The 16,149-nt window shown below is 37.5% G+C and overlaps 1 protein-coding gene across 3 annotated transcripts in view; it reads left to right on the plus strand.

The window, feature by feature from the left end:
- RHOBTB1 (Rho-related BTB domain containing 1) overlaps positions 1–16,149 on the plus strand; it is a 132,844-nt gene that overhangs the window by 56,307 nt on the left and 60,388 nt on the right. Inside the window, exons 1-2 of one of the 3 annotated variants that reach the window (XM_011988316.1) lie at positions 2,013–2,064; positions 7,601–7,672. The gene's annotated coding sequence lies outside the window, so the exon portion shown is untranslated. Of the gene's footprint in view, positions 1–2,012; positions 2,065–7,600; positions 7,673–16,149 lie in introns of those variants that run through there. The other 2 variants (XM_011988315.1, XM_011988318.1) reach the window with 2 other exon arrangements.

Raw genomic sequence — 16,149 nt, forward strand, 5'->3', positions numbered from 1 at the left:
GTGCCACGCGGCCAGCAGCGCCCAGAGAGAGAGTTGTGGGACCGAGCCGCTAGGGGGGCCGCCCTCGCCTCTCCGAGAGGCCAGGAACCCTCCCATCAGAGGCGAGCACAAGAGATTTCTAGGAGCGCCCGCACAGCCGCACCCCTAACTTGGAGCTGAGAAAATGTACAACAGGCACCCTTATCAGGCTGGCTGCGCCAGGGAGGGGGTGGTGCCGCGCCGACTAGAAGGCGCTTCCCCTTCGAAGGCCAGTGTGGGGAGGCAGGGCGGGTACCGGAGGACCCGAACAGGGGAATAAGCTAGCCCCTTTGGTGCTTGCACCCTCTTGAGAGTTGACTGACCAGCCCACAGTTTGGCGTTCCCCTCCCCTCCCCCGCAACCCCGTGTCTATGGAGTCTGTTGTGAGTTGCTGTGACAACAGGAGAAGCTGCCATGAGGGGCTTGCAGAACACCTTACCTTGTCTGTGTGTGCTCGGCTTTGGGGAAAACAATCAAGGGGAGATGTGCAGGCAAGAGAATCCAGCCCTCTGCCCCCCGAAAGGAAGTGGAAGGCAGGCACAACTATGTACAAATATATCATTAGATCCTACTGTTAGCTGCACCGTTTCCATCCCCAGCAGTATCAAACATCTCAACTGAGGAGCAATGTCAATATTTAGACTTGGACAAGCCAAAAAGTTAGAAGGGAGCGCCAAGCACAGGGTTTTGACTTGGCTTTGCACGTTAGCACACAAGCTGTGCCTTTGGAGCTGACTGTACACATTTGCTGGGGGCAAAAATGCATGAAGGTTAATATATACACAGAGGCACCCAGATCTAGGAAAATCTAGGAAGTTAAGACCAAAAGAGTCGCCCTGACTTTGAACTTCCCCATCCTGTGCTGTTCACTGAGCCTTGTTGAACTCCAGCCAAACGCTCAGCTTGAGATTTCACTGGTTTGGGGCTCCCCCACCCCCAACCGAGGCTGTGGTGTACGTTCTACACTAACATACTCTAAACCGAAAAAAAAAAAAATACCGTTATCGGTGGTTGCATCTTTGTATAAGTCCTCTGACGAGCAGCAGATAGTAAATAGTCAATAGGCTGTGTTTGTTTGGTCTTAGCAAGCCTTAGACCTTTTTAAACATACTCTGGTAAGTTTGTTTACAAACGCTATTTAGAAATTTGGAACTACGTTTCATTTCCAGTAACCTTGTAGATGCCTAAGAGAGTCACTGGTTGCTAGAAAATAAACACAAGCTCTTTTCAGTATAAATAATGTCTGCATTCTGCTCCACAGGTGGAGTGGGCAGTAAATTATTATATTAAACATGGTTTCCTCTGAGATTCCTGGATCATATTTGGACATACTAATGGGAAAAAGCTTTAACCAGTTGATCCTAGTACAGAAGGCTTTGGAAAATCATTAGGAAGCAAGGATATCATAGTCAATATACTAATTTTGCCCATTATTGCTTTCCCAGAGTTTGAAGATAGTGTAAAATTTTTTAAGTGCATAACGCAAGCTGTGTGATCACACAGGTGGAAACAGAAACACATGTTAACAGTTTGATGTTATTGGCTCAATAATACAAATGATAAGTTACACAAATACAACGGGAAAAAACAAAATTGTTTGGTCTTTTAATTATGATTATGTTGTCTAAAAATGCTATTTTGAATAGGATGACCACATCTATGACTTCTGTATTGTAAAATGCCTCTAAGATTTTCATTGTTATCTATCGGTTTGCGGCCAAATGTTTTTTGGTTTTTTTTTTTTTTTTTTTGGTATCGTCCCAAGTGCTCAAAAATGTATTTTCACAAATCCTGCAAAATGTTAACCTAGCTATTTCAGGATGTATTTGACCCTAAGAAATGCCACATTAACACTGGCACTTAGCAAAAGTAAAGCAGATTCTTCCCTTTCTCGGGGGAAAAAAAAGAAAACAACGTATGTTGAAAATTTTAGTGGCTCCCCATGTACTCCTGGTAGGCAGTAGAATTTATAAAGTATTTCTCTCTTTTATGTAGGTAAGTCCAGCTGTGAGCCGAGTGTTCTGTTCTTCACTTCCAGCAAGCCAGGTCAGTGTCTTTGTGCAAACCCATGACTATAGATTGGTAACATTCTGTATCTAATTTTGAGCATGCATTTCAGAACAGGTTTCTTAATCATTTGTCTTTTAAAGATTTTGTCTTTGACCTTTTTATGGACTCAGTTATGAATGTCATGAGTTCAATGATTATTAAAATTATTGCTTACTCTGTGAGTACCATGGTACAAATATGGGCCTCAACCCAGTTTGTCCTTCATATGACGTTTTATTTTTCACTTTAGGCATCAGAATGGTGCCCACGCTTGAGAATACTGGGGATCTGGGTGCTTGATAATTGAGGGTTTACTTCTATGCTAATCTTAGCACTCTGGGGTGGAAGAAACTTGATATAATAATAATTGACTTATTGAGCATGAATCACGGTTCAGGTAATGTGCTGCATTCTTTATATTAATAGTCTTATTCTGCTTCAAAAAGAAAAAAAAATATCTCGGGGAGGTGAAACCACTACCTTGAGTTCCAAACTACAGGTGAGGAGTTGAAAGTTTAGAGACATTAAATAATATGTTCAATTCTTACTTCTATTAAATGGCACAAATAGGATTTTTTTTTTAAAGTTTTTGTCTTACCCTAAGACCTAAACTCTCTAGTTGAAAAATTGTTTTCCACTAGGGAAACTGAAGACAAAGAAGGTTAAGTGACTTGTTTAAGATAACTTGGTAATTACTAGCACATATAATAACAATGGCCCAGCTGTTGCAAAATAATCAATTATATTCTCTTAAGTAAATTAGTGAAATTGTAAGTATTCATGTGTACTTTCTGGCATGACACTGTCAAAGATATAAGGAAGTTTTTATTGTGGGGGTCTCTGGCCTTGAAGATTTTACGGAAGATTTAAAAGGCAAGATGTTAAACATTCAGGTATGAAACAATAGAGAATAAATCAAGATTATACTTGCCAGAAGGCTGAATTGGGGATCAGTGGTACATTTATGAGAAGTTCAGCATTTTCCACTCTGTGGAATTACTTTGCAATTCCATATATGCATGAAAAAAGATTTCCAAGCACATTTTTTTTGTCTGGGTAGATGATTAATCGGTGAGAGTTTGGGAAATGGTAGAATGTAGAATTTCAACCCAACAGGGAGAGATTATGTAGTCATCCAGAACCGCTAAATTGCAGTATCTCAAACTCAAAGATGTTATTGCTTCACAAGCATAGTAACCTAAAATTGTGAGCTGTTTGAATCTGCACGGCATCTTTGAGAAAGCATAATAATTTGGCATGATGTTTAAAAGTACTGGATTTTTCCTGGAACCTCAGTTTGTCTGAAAGGCACCACATAGATGGATTCGGATACGTAATAGATAAATCCTAACCAAAGTCCTGATAACAACCAAATATTAAGCAGGCCTTTTTCAGGTTTTGCCTGAATTGACAGGCTTCTCTCTCTTCTGTTCCCCTAGTTCCTTTCTCCCCTCTTTCTTTTCATAAAGTAATTTGTAACAGTTGTGAATCCTTCTTAGCTAGTTTTATATAAAGGGGTACTAAAAAATGAAATGGGAAACAAATTATGAAAGCAAACCTTAGGATATCATCTTTTTTAATGTACTGATAACCCCCACTCAAGCTAATAGCTCTAAAATCTTAATTAGTGAAGATTTTTTTAAGCATTTAAAGGGATGTTATAAGCTGCCCTATAACACCTCTGTCCTGTAAAAGTTGTTGTATAGTGGATCATTACAAAATAGGTCACATTCTATAACAGCACTATTATTATTGGGAAGATCCCATTACAGGCCAAGACCTCATCAACAGGGTTAGTTGTGATAATGGTATATAACAAAAATATCAATATAGCAACCATAAACCTATAATTTTAAGCACTAAAATTATACTTTGAATCATATAACATTATGAACAAAAGAGATCTAGGAATTAGCATGGTATCTCTAATAATAATCATTTAGCAATCATTTGTTTTCTCTTTTGAATTTCATAAGGCTTTGGTTAGTATGCATGACTTACCTCTTTTAAAATGGCTGGAAACATTTGAAATTCTGCCATTTTTTGCTCAAGAAATATACCTGTAGGAAACAGAGAAATGTTTAAAACTTTCTCTTGGTCTTCCTTTTAGAAAATAGGCCATTCAAGTTTCCCTCTGGCTTCATGTTTTAGGGTTTAAAGAGCATAGGTGATTTGAATGCTTCTCTTCTCCACCAGGCTTCCCACCAACATCACAAGACCAAAACAAAACTTGGAGAGGGAGGGAAAAATGAGGTTCCAAAAAGTGTGTGTAGACGAGAGCAGGAGATGGGTGAGTGTGTGGGCAGCAGGGAAGAGGAAAAGGAAAGGGAAAGCTTTTGGGGGAAGGATCAAGAAGCAGTCACTCCAGTGGATGGGATATTTACAGATTAGTTATTTGTTAGCATCAGAATTTTTTTATTTTTAGTTTGTAAACAAATAGAACCCACTTCCTCCTTTTCCTGGCACCTTTTGTTCCTTGTGCCCATGGGACAGATATTGGAAAACTGGCAAAAGATGCCAAAAAGGATGGACATGTGATTATGACTGTCACTTTTTCCAGATGTCCCAGGACACTCCTGTCTTCAGAAACTTCCTTGAGCTCTGTCATCAAATACATCAGCATGCCTCTGATCAGGCTTTATCCACTAAAGAACGAATTAGCAAGTTTTACAAAGAAAGCGATGCCAATAGGTCTAGAAGAAAGCAATTACATGTCTCCACTGTGCACCTGAGTTTATTTATTGCATAGACACAGGTTAATGGCAAGTTCCCAGTGTTAATAAGGTTATGATCTTAGGTTCTATCTCTCTGTGGAGAAATTTCCTTTGAATTGTTACCCAACCATAGACCAAACCCTTAATGACTGCTGTGATAACAATAAACTAGCATTTATGCCCCTACTAGATGCCAGACACGTTAACTAAATTGCAGCTAATATTCATGATCAATTCCAACTTTACAGAGGCAAGAAATGGAACTCAGAGATGTTAAAGAACTACTAGGAAACAGAGCTTGGATTTGCACCCAATGCTGTCTAAGAACTTGAATATATATTTGCTCTAAATAACACCTCCCCGCACCCACCACCAAAAGCAACACTTTAAACCATTTCATTCCAGGTTACTCTTGCAGGTGTTGGAGCATAGAAGTTATTCTTCTGGGTTTGTTTCTACTTTCTAAATTTTGTATTTAAATTTGAACTACATAACATTTTTGCCTAGATAAATTGGCTAACTGTTTAGGTCATTTTAAATGTATTTTGATGGAAGGTGTCACAATCTTAAACAGTTGGGTCAGAGAGAGTTGAATCATGGAGCCAGGAATGTCCTTATTAAGGATACCTAGCCCAACCTCATGTGGATGGAAAACACTGGCACCCAGAGAGACAACGTAACTTGACTACTCTCATAGTTAATAAGTGACACCGTCTGAACTGAACCCAGGCTTCCAAGTCCCAGCCAAAGCCCAGTTCCGTTACATAACACTGCCTGAAAAGTGCCAAGTCTTCTAAATCTTCCAACATAGCCTGAAATACAACTAGCAAGTATGATATACATGTGAAACCCAAGGTACATCCAGAAATGCTGATAAGAGAATTCTAGTCGTGTAAAGATATGGTGGGTACTAGGAGAAACCTCACTTATCTTCGGTGGTGTGGGAGATAAAATAGTCTTTTTCTCTTATTCAAAACATAACACCCTTCTAAGCTGTCTTTGTTACAAGAACCCTTCCAAGCTGTCTTTGTTATGTGATCCATTTGGCGCTTTTTCATTTTGACCAAACTCTGGCTTTTCATTAACTATGCAACTTAGGTGAAGTATGACCTTACTTTCCTCAACTGTAAAATGGGAACAGTATCCCCTCCCCCATCAGAGGGTTATGAGGATGTTATAAAAGCCTCATGCATGTAAAGCACATAGTAGGTGCTCAATAAGGGTTAGCTCTCTTCTTAGCCTTCCTAGAGTATGTCAAAAGAAAGTGTTTTAACATATTAGGGCAGTTGTATCATTTTGTCTCTAAATTTACTGGAGTCATTTGAATTCTGATTTGCAAGGAATGGTTATAGGAACCTTTTTTTTCTTGAACACAACAGGCCCAGTGGTGTCTCTGGGTTCCAGTGGCCCAGTCTCCATTACATTTGTTTTCTTCACACTCTAGGGTTGCCAAAGTTTACTTGCATTGAATTATTTTATTGCCTTAGTTTCTGCTGCAAACTAACACCAAGCTTCTTTTGCAGATTTGTGGCTCTCATTTCCTTCCAGACACTGTTCCTAAGTAGCTAACGTGTGTTCTACATGGAACTTTGTATCTCAAAGCCACTATTTCCAGCCAGATAACTAAGAAATATTTCCGGAGAATATTATTGCCAGTAGAAAATTTTTGCTTTCAATTTTGAAATGTGAGACTTTCCTACCTTCACTTCAATTCACTGTAGTATTGAGTATTTGAGGTATGCTGCTCCTGCCTTTTCTTTTTGTCTCGTGTTGCTGACTGATATATTGATAGGAAAAGCATAAACACCACAATTTCCCCATTTCACCGGCAGCACTTGATAAGTACCCTGGCCTAAATTACATCGCTGGGAAGTGTTTTCTGCACTCCTCTCCCCAGCTGCCACATTTCGTCATGTGGCACTTGCTGCCCTGCTTTGGACTTTTGGAACCAAGTCCTTGCCAACACCTCCAATTCATCACATATGTGGAGGAAAGCTACTGCTTTGATACATATTTTTTAAATACTTGTACCTGTTTTTCCTTTTTTAGTAATAATCCAAGTGGCCTAGAATAGACTTTATTATCCTGATGGTGCAATTTCACTTTTAGTATTTGGTAAATGCATGTTGCAAGATGGATGTCCTTTTCTTCAAATTTAAAAGTAGCAAGTATATGTCTCTCCCAGTGCTAGGAAGTGGCTGAACTGGGGCTAGGTGCTGAGAACTCACCAGTTGCTATATTGTCCTTAACCTTCTACTAATCTCAAACTGATTATATGTAAGTTTTTATTCTTACCAAGGAATTAATTGCTTTTAAAGCTGTGCACAAGCTTTCACGTGTGTACAACAAGAATGGGCATCTTGTTAAAGTGCAGATTCTGATTCAGTAATTCTGGGATGGGGCCTGAGATCATGCATTTCTAACAAGCTCCCCATTGATGCCAGTGCTGCTGGTCTGTGGACCACACTTTGAGTCATGAGGTCCTAAAGAATAGTGGTTACTATATCTTATGCTGACATTCATGCTTCATAGGCCATAGCCAGACCTTATTTTATTTGCTTGTTTCTTGAATCATAATAGAGAGCCATGGAATCTTAAACATAGGGGGGATGTAGGTGGTGATGACCTGGTAAATCAACCAGCTCTCCTGGAAAAAAGTAAAATGCGTGTATGTGCATACACAAATTGACATAAATTGTAGTGACATAAAGAATGTGTAGTACACTGTTTACAAATAATAATAAACTCTGTAATACTTGTTATTGTAAATTCAGTATAGCCGGTTAGGTCTCACAGTATGCTTTTGTTGTTTTTTGCAGAACTCTTCTACCCATAGGCCAACCTATGTTGCAGTTGATTAAGGGGTGCAGCTCCCATATAAATGCTGGCAGGTATTTTCTTTTGTGTTAATCAGTAAGACAAAAGTGAAACATCAAAGATGTATGTCAGAACTCTACTCATTCATCCATGATGTGAATCACTTCCTTGCTGAACTGGATGATAATTTTTAATACTGAAAGAATATTTTTCAAACGTACTATTCATAGTGCCACACCTACACATATAGCACACTTTTAAGTTTAATCTCCATTATTAACAGTTTTAAATTATTTTCTTAGATCTAGAACAATAAAGCAAGCACTGATTGGTAGTGGCTGCTGATTTCTGTGGTGTAAATATTCCCACCACGTCCAATTTCAAGCTGCTGATGTGGCTGAGCACAGAGTTGGAAAGAGATGACGCGGTGTCACACCATTGTATTGTACTTTCACCATATAGATAAAATTGGCGTGAATAGCCTCAAAATATAGATAATAGTAAACAGAAATAGCTAGAAAGTGATGCGTTTTGAGTACTTATTATCTTTGTTTTTAGTATAATTTATGTAATTGTAAACTGATGTAATTTAATTTTTAATACTGGCACTAATGGGCCTGCAAAATTCCTAAAAATTTAACAGCTAGTTCTTGTGGGCTAGTAGGGACTGGCTTCTGCACACCAATGGATATAGATCATCTGGTGTAGTGATTCCCAACCTTGCTTTACACTGAATACCTCAAATAACTTAGAGCCTACAGTTTTAGTAGATCCGTGTTAGGGCCCAGGAATCTGAACTAAAACTGTTTTATTGAAGTATATCTTATATTTGAAAAACAAATTATAAGTATATAAAAAATTTTCCTAAATTGAATACACTCACATAACCAGCACCTAAATATAGAAACAGAACATTACCAGCACCCAGAGGCCCTTCTCATGCGCCTATCCAGCCACTACCCAATCAATGTAACCCTTATCTTGACTTCTAGTACCATAAATTAGTTTTGCCTGCTTTTGGACTTTATATAAATGAAATCATATCCTATGTATTCTTTTGTGCCTGGCTTCGACATTATGTTTCTGAGATTCATCCATAATGTGTGTAGCAGTAGTTCATTCATTTTTAGTGGTGTATAATATTCCATTGTATAAATAGGCCTCAATTTATTATTTTTTATCCATTCTACTGTTGATGGGTTGTTTCCAGTTGTTGGCTATTTTGGATAGTGCTGCCAAGAACATTCTTGTACAGATAGCAGTATGCAAAACAAAACAAATCCCCCAGTGAGTCCAATGAGCAGCCAATCTCAACTGCCTTCTCTGTATCTTCCCCTCCTCTCTATGTCTCATATAACACGCCCACGGCCATTGATCCTTTCATGTGAACGTACTTTTAAAACATAAGCCATGAGGCCCATGTGCTTCCATTCATTAGAGTATGTTCTCCTGGCTCTTTACAATACAGGTTCACCAGCTCTCCATTTCATCAAGATATCTGCATTTGTTCTCTCTAAATAGGGATGAGATTTGGCCTCACTTCAGTAAGCATGGGAGAATAATCGACACAGTGGACATGGAGCCAAAGGCTAAATTTGGCAGCTGATCATTAAGGCTCCTGGAAAGAGGCTTCAAGTAAAGGAACTTGTTTCCCTTTGTGTGTATCAAACAAAAGTCAACAATGAACCCTTAGATCAGATTCTAATATTCTTTAAACTCTATTTATTTGAAGTAGACCAGGGACTCTCTTCTGACATGACTACTGAAGTCTCTCGAAGTCTCATGACTTGATCTGGAAAGATTAGAGAATGTTTTCCCATGGCCTTGTTCCTACTCCTAGCATGCAACAGGTATATCCTTGTTGCATTGTTCTAGGCTGAGGGGCTACGTAGTTTTTGTGGTTGGGCCTATTGAGGTATTAGTTCCTTTGATAGAAGTAAAGGGAGCTGAATAACCAGGAACTCCAAGATGACATACTGATGAGTGGGACATCTGCTCAGGATTGAAAAGAAGGGTCCAGGAGCAGCAAGGCTGTTCCCTACCATATAAAAGACATTTCACACAAAGTTCTTAAGGTATACAGAGACAAGGTCAAGAGTAGATGTTAATTTCACATAATGAAGGAAGAATGTTTTCTCACTCACGAAGGTATTTTATTTCCTTGTTTTCCTACCTCCACGCCCTCTTTTTTGTAAAATTTCTTTGTTTCACAAAGAACATATGTTCACTACAGAAGAGATGGAATATATAGATGAGAAAAATAAAAAAATTAAAATGAATTATAATCCTATCCTATAAAAGATGTTGGCATTAGTGTTTTAGTATATCTCTATCTCAATCTTTTTGTGTGAATTTAGGCACATAATTTTTAAGGAGTGGTGTTATTCTGTAAATTTTTAAATCTTTTTTAATGTAAAGATTTATCATGAACATCTTAATATAACAATAAGTGTACTCCTATAGCACATTTTTGATGGACATATATTCATTTTTCTTTAATCCATCTCCTGTGTTTGGACTTCTAAAGTTATTTTTGTTTCCACAAATAGTGATATGATGATGAATATTCTTTTTTTTTTTTTTTTTGACGGAGTCTCACTCTGTCACCCAGGCTGGAGTGCAATGGCGTGGTCTCGGCTCACCGCAACCTCCGCCTCCTGCCTCAGCCTCCCAGGTAACTTGGACTACAGGCGTGTGCCACCACACCCAACTAATTTTTGTATTTTTAGTAGAGACGAGGTTTCACTATGTTGGCCAGGCTGGTCTAGAACTCCTGACCTCGTGATCTGCCTGCCTCGACCTCCCAAAGTGCTGCGATTACAGGTTTGAGCCACCATACCCAGCTGATGAACATTCTTTAAATGAAATCTTTTTCTATACATTTATTATTTTTCCAGGAATAAAACCTTAAAATTGGATGAAAGTTACGACATTTTAAAGTCTTTTGACTTAAAATTTCTAGTCGCATTCCAGACTGGTATCATTTTCCACTTCCACAAACAGTGCTTCATCCTGCTTTTTAAAATCGTACAATCTTTCATGTAATAATTTCTACCTAAAGTTGGAAGGTATAGGAACATGCCCTGAAAAATACCAACTGGAAACTATTCGTTGTTATTAGCCAATAACTTCAAATAAAGTAAGAGATCTTAGGAAGTCTGGTTAATTTTCCACCAGCACTTTTGCGTTTATGGTCTAACGTTGCTGTGAAAACCTGACAAAACGTTTCTTCCTTTGCCTGAATCAAAGCACAGCCTAGTCCTAACGAGCGTATAATAGTCTCATGAATGTTTACATACAATTGCTTGATTGTCATTGTATCAGCAGACCACAGCAGGTGGTCACCCTGCTGCTCCAGAAGCTAACCTGGTAACATCTTTAGAGAATGCTTTCAATGAGTAACTTACTACAGAAGGCTGTGGAGACTTTTCTTCATGAGTATGGGTTTTTAAACACCCACAGTCTACAGCCTTGGTACTAGCTTTCTTAAATGAGCACTTACAACTTTGCCATCTCTAAAGACTTGACCAATATTTTGATTATTAATTCTTGACAAAACTTCCCCATCCAGCTCTTAGTTAAGCCCCACCCCCATGAGGATGATAGGGCCTCCAAAATCAATGTGTAGAGTTTCTTGTTTCTTTCTTTCTTTTTTTTTTTTTTTTACTTTAAGAAAGTATTGAAGTATAACACATAGAGAAATGTATGCAGATCGCAAATGTACATCCTGATGACTTTTTGCAAACTGAACATACCTATGTAACTGGCACCTAGATCAAGAACCAGTACACCAGTGCCCTACTTCTGCTCACCACCCGACTCCACCCTCAGTGTGTTTGAAACACCTCACATTTTATGTCCAGGGTAAGTCCTTCATTTACAGAATTCTATGTTTGCCTGAACCATTACTTTATATGAGCTAGCTACTGTTAGCTTCCATCAGGATGTCTCCCTTGTCACTGAAAATATGTCGAAGTCTGCCTTTCCAAGTAAAGATTGCAACGTTAAATTTGGGCACTGAGTGTGCATCAATATTTATGTGTTTGTGATTTCCAGGTACACAAATACATACATGGCATGCATACCAACAAATCTAGAACTACTTTCTTCTTAATGAATGTAAAGCTGAATTATGCTATATTGATCTGAGCTTAGACTACCTTTAACTACAATTGATTGCCACAGAATATTTCATGTGCCCTGTTTCCAGTTTTTTAAAATTGCTCATTTCAGTTACCGTAAGTATTCCCTTTGAATGCTCAAGATTTAAAAGCCAAGAATTTTTCATCTTCTGTTTGAGATAGAATTGTATGTGTTTGTCCTGAATATCCACAGCTGTCTTTTTATATGGTTCAATTTCTGTGTTTGATATTCAGAAAAACATCATTTTGATTCCTGTGGGGTTTTTTTAATGTGAGAGCTCGAGTCAGAGAAAGAAACAGGTTTAGCAGACTCTCTATGCTTTTTATGTACATATGGTTTTGAAAAACAATTTATGTGTTATCAAAAATCATGTATTATGATTGGGTTGTACTCTTAGTAGAAGTGTACTCTTAGTAGAAGTGGCAATCAAGGGTTATACTTAATCTATCCATTAGTTTTTAAAAAGCTAAAACATCTTTCTCATTATAGAAATAATATGTCTAAGAATATTATTCAGCCATAAAAAGTAATGCAGTACTGAAAGGTGCTACAATATGGATGAAACTGCAAATACTACGCTAAGTGAAAGAAGACAGACACAATAGACCACATATTGCATGATTCCGTTCACATGAAGTGTCCAGAATAGGAAAATCTGTAGAGACAGAAAGTAGATTTGTGGTTGCCAGAGCTGGGGTGAATGAGAATAGAGAATGACTGCTAGTGGATACGTGGATACAAGGTTTCTTTGGGGGATAATGGAAGTATTCTGGAATTAAATAGCAGGAATGGTTGCACCACCCTGTGAATATCATAAACACCAATGAATTGTATACTTTAAAAGAATAAGTTGTGTAGCATGTGGATTTTATCTCACATTTTTTTAAAAAGCAAGACATGTGCATTGTAGAAAATTTGAAATCAAAAGTAAAGTAGAAAATGGCAGGAACAAGTTATAGCCTCATTGTCCAGAAACAATTAGTGTTGCTTTCTAGTGTATTTCCTTCCAGTTTGTTTTGTTTTTCATGTATTGTTGTTGCAGAGGGAAAACGTCAATGTTGCTTCCTGTTACATGACAGAGATACAGTTACTGAATTTTAAATAGTCACATATTAAAACCAACCCAACCCCCTTAAAAAAGGGTAAGTCCCAAGAAAGATTTGTTTATTTGTCAGAGGGAAGTAATGGATGGGAATGCAAGTAAGACAAGCAGAGAATGATGGCTAGCCCTGTAAGAAGGGATGAAGAAGGACCTGAAAGGAAGAGATCCCAGGTCCTGAGAGGCAGAAAGACAGATTTGAGCAGTTGTCATGAAAGGTGAGACTCCAGAGGGCAACATGTCAAAGAGACTTTTTTAGGAGGTTCACTGTAAGATGTGTAACAGGTGAGGTAAGCCACACCTCTCTATTCATAAGCAGCTACATGGTTCACAGCTTTCTAAGAATCAGTTTGTGTTTCTTTTGCTTTGCCACTGTGCTAAGACAGTGCTTCAGGTGAGTGCTTGAGGCACAATTTTATTTGGGTAACACATACTTATTTACTGTTGTTTCAGTCGAATATATTTCACATTACTATTCCACACTTTTCCTCAATAATATCAGCATTTCTCTGGATTATTGCAAACTCATCATAAGCATAACTTCGATGACAACCTTATTAGATAAGACGTACTGATGTTCTCTTGATACTAAGCACAGAGGTTGAAATATTTCACAAGCATTATCTAATATAATCTTCACAACAACCCATTGAAGGAGATAATTATCCCCAGTTTACAGATAAGAAAATACAGGCTCCGACAGATTAATTTGTCTAACATCACTTAGTAAGTATCTTAATCATTCCCTCACTTGTCATAGGTTGTTTTCATTTTTTTTAAAGATATGGTAAATATATTTGCTTTTAAAACATTTCCCATTTATAAAATTATTACCTTAGATGGATATATTAGAAAGTATTTTTTAAATTTACAAGGGTTGAGATTTTTTGTTCATGTTACAGAGCTTTTCCTTTCAATTGTTTCATTTACTTCTTTGTGGGCAGAGAATTTGGTTGACAACAATTTACACTTTGGGGGATTTGGGGCCTTATGGCCCAGTATGTGGTCAGCTTTTTAAATGTGCCAAGAACACTTGAAAGAAAGCTATCTTTCTATAGGTTTAAAAATGTGGGATATTTATTAATTTAGCCTTAGTATTTGTTATTCAGATCACCCATGTGTTGTTTATTTTCACTTTCTTAATCTGACATTGCTTTATTCTGATTTTTTGTCCCATATATTTGTTATTGTTGTGAGTTTCTCCTTATACTTAAAAAGTTTTCTTCATTTTATTCTATGTCCTTTGGTCTATGAAGGTTCATGTGACTTCTATTATGAATTGGCCTTTTGTAACCTTCTAGATTATCTCTGGCAGATACTTTTTCTATACTATTTTGTAACCAAATTCAAAATAACTATGTAGGATGATGTTAAGTTTTTATTGGCTTTGGTTTCCATAGTTCTTTAAAGCCTTGATGCCTTTGTTTGTTTTTAGTATTTAATTTTCAGTTATCTCTAGGTGTTTTGGCTAGTATCTTTAGCAGTTTCCTTAAGGGAACTTGGGTTTTTTGACCTGAGTCTTTGATATCTAAGAACAGCTTTATGTTGCTTTCATATAAATATCAATTTGACCCAAGTCAGAAATTTATTATGATGTCCTTTTTCTTTCAAGAATCTGTTTTTTTAATTTTTCATTTTCAATTATTATGGATGCATGTTAGTTGTACATATTTATGGGGTACATGTGATATTTTGCTACAAACATAAAATGTATAATAATCAAATCATGGTAACTGGGTGATATGGTTTAGTTCTGTGTCCCCGCCCAAATCTCATATCCAATTATAATCCCCACATGTTGAAGGAGGGGCCTGGTTGGAGGTGATTGAATCATGGGGGCAAACTTCCCCCTTGCTGTTCTCATATTGGAGTTCTCAGGAGATCTGGTTGTTTAAAAGTGTGTAGCACTTACCCCTTTGATCTCTCTCTCCTGCTGCCAAGTGAAGACACGCTTGCTTCCCCTTCGCCCTCCACCATGATTGTAAGTTTCCTGAGGCCTCCCAAGCCATGCTTCCTATACTGCCTGTAGAACTGTGAGTCAGCTACACCTCTTTTCTTTATAAATTACCCATTCTCAATTCTTTATAGCAATGTGCGAACAGACTAATACATTGGGGTATTCATAACTTCAAGCATTTATCATTTTTTTGTGTTAGAAACATTCCAATTCCACTCTTAGTTATTTTAAAATATGCAATAAATTATTGTTAATTTATTATAATTGCCCCATTGTGCTACCAAACTCTAGATCTTACTCCTTCTGTGTAACTGTATTTTTTACCCACTAGCCATCCCCTTTCTGTCCCCCTTTCCACTACCCTTCCCAGCCTCTGCTAACCACCATTCTATTCTATTCTCTACCTCCATGAGCTCAGTTTTTTTTCTAGCTCCAATATATGAGTGAGAACATGAAATATTTGTCTTTTTGTGCCTGGTTTATTTTATTTAACATAATATCCTTCAGTTCCATCCATGTTGTTTCAAACAACAGGATTTCTTATCCATTCATCTGCTCATGAACACAGGTTTATTCCATATCTTAGTATTTTAAGTAGTACTGCAATAAACATGGGAATGCAGATATCGCTTTGATATACTAATTTTCCTTTTTTTGTTGTTTTGGATATATACCCAGCAGTGGGATTGCTGGATCATAAGAGAGTTTGATTTTTAGTTTTTTGAGGAACATCCATATTGTTTTCCAAAATGGCTGTGCTAATTTGCATTCTCACCAGCAGCTTGCAAGGGTTCCCCTTTCTCTATATCCTCACCAGCAATCATTATTGCTGTCTTTTTCATAAAAACCATTTTAACTGGGGTGAGATTATATCTTATTGTAGTTTTCACTTGTGTTTCTCTGATGACTAATGATGTTGAGCATTTTTTCATATATGCGTTAGCTATTTGTACATCCTTTTCTAAGAAATATCTATGCAGTTCTTTTACCATTTTTAAATTGGATTTTTTTTCTGTTGAGTTATTTGAGCTCCTTATATGTTCTGGTTATTAATCCCTTGTCAGATGGGTAATTTGCAAATATTTTCTCCCATTCTGTGGATTGTCTCTTCACTTTATTGTTTCCTTTGCTATGCTTGATATAATCCTGTTTGTCCATTTTTGCTCTGTGATCTCAGGAAATCTTTGCCCAGCCCAATGTCCTGGAGTGTTTCGTCAATATTTTCTTATAATAGTTTCACAGTCTGAGGTCTTAGATATAAGTATTTAATCTATTTTGATTTAATTTTTGTGTGTGGCATGAGACAGGGGTCTAGTTTCATTCTTCTGCTTATGGATCTCCAGTTTTCCCAA

This window comes from Mandrillus leucophaeus, unplaced genomic scaffold (genome assembly GCF_000951045.1).
Source record: "Mandrillus leucophaeus isolate KB7577 unplaced genomic scaffold, Mleu.le_1.0 Scaffold327, whole genome shotgun sequence".
In the NCBI taxonomy this organism is placed as follows: Eukaryota; Metazoa; Chordata; class Mammalia; order Primates; family Cercopithecidae; genus Mandrillus; species Mandrillus leucophaeus.